This window comes from Hippocampus comes, unplaced genomic scaffold (assembly GCF_001891065.2).
Source record: "Hippocampus comes isolate QL1 unplaced genomic scaffold, H_comes_QL1_v1.1 scaffold7, whole genome shotgun sequence".
Classification (NCBI taxonomy): Eukaryota; Metazoa; Chordata; class Actinopteri; order Syngnathiformes; family Syngnathidae; genus Hippocampus; species Hippocampus comes.
The window spans coordinates 1,595,052-1,596,027 of record NW_017842060.1 but is presented as its reverse complement, the minus strand read 5'-3'; positions in this window follow the sequence as shown (position 1 = coordinate 1,596,027).

Here is a 976-nt window from a genome sequence, read left to right as displayed (position 1 = left end):
GAATTGCTGCACATAATATAGGAAATGAGTTTGCCAGTTCACGTCATCTGAAGTGGGGAGAGTGGGAGAGTTAGTCATCATTTTCTGCACATCAGACGGACAACCCCCCAGCACTGCTTGCCTGAACAAAGCTTGATTCAATGGATGACTATTGGGGTCCTGCCCAGTTGCAGTCACCCAAGCATCTATACAATTAACCAAATAAGTCATTGGGTGTACCTCAGATAACAATTCAAACGCCAATTCTTGTAGGGGACCCAATGGAGTTTGATAAGGGGAACTCAATGCGTCTGATTTTCTTTCATTCAACCTGGTTATTTTGCAAGAGGCTATTCCCTCTAAAAGGTCCATAATCTCTTTGGGTAAATACTTACTCTTAAGCCAGTCTATTGCCCACAACTGTATGTCATAGTCAATTTTAGGCAAATCCAGCAACATTTGCCTAGCCAATTCAGTCTCATTCCTTGTAAAAGTGGTCGCATCCCATACACTCATGCTCTCATTATCCTGTTTAATTTGCATACAGTTTTCTAATTTTACCAATTGTTTATGAACCACCCTGGGCAGGTCAGGGGGAAGCTTGGCACACAATGGATTCGGGTGGGGGCCAGTAAAATGGCTAGAATGTGTTATCCCCCTTTCTGTAGGTTTGTGCTTACACAAAGAGCCCCTGGGGAGTCTACACAATGATTAAAGTGCCCCTCTGTTAAAGACATTTATAATTCGTCTTAATTCACTCAATATCTTTAAACATCACAACAGTATCTGCGATTGTGGTGAATATAAACAATTTATTCGTGTGTCTGCTGAGCTCAGGTCTCTCTGCCTGCAAATCGACCATCCGCTCCAAATTATCCTGCCTTATCTATGTACAAATGACCACTCGGCGCTTGTAGTGGGGTCCCAAATTTAGCGCTCCTCACCCCATGTGGTGGAAGAGGCATCATCGCTGCCTTGTTTATCATAACTTTGTCAG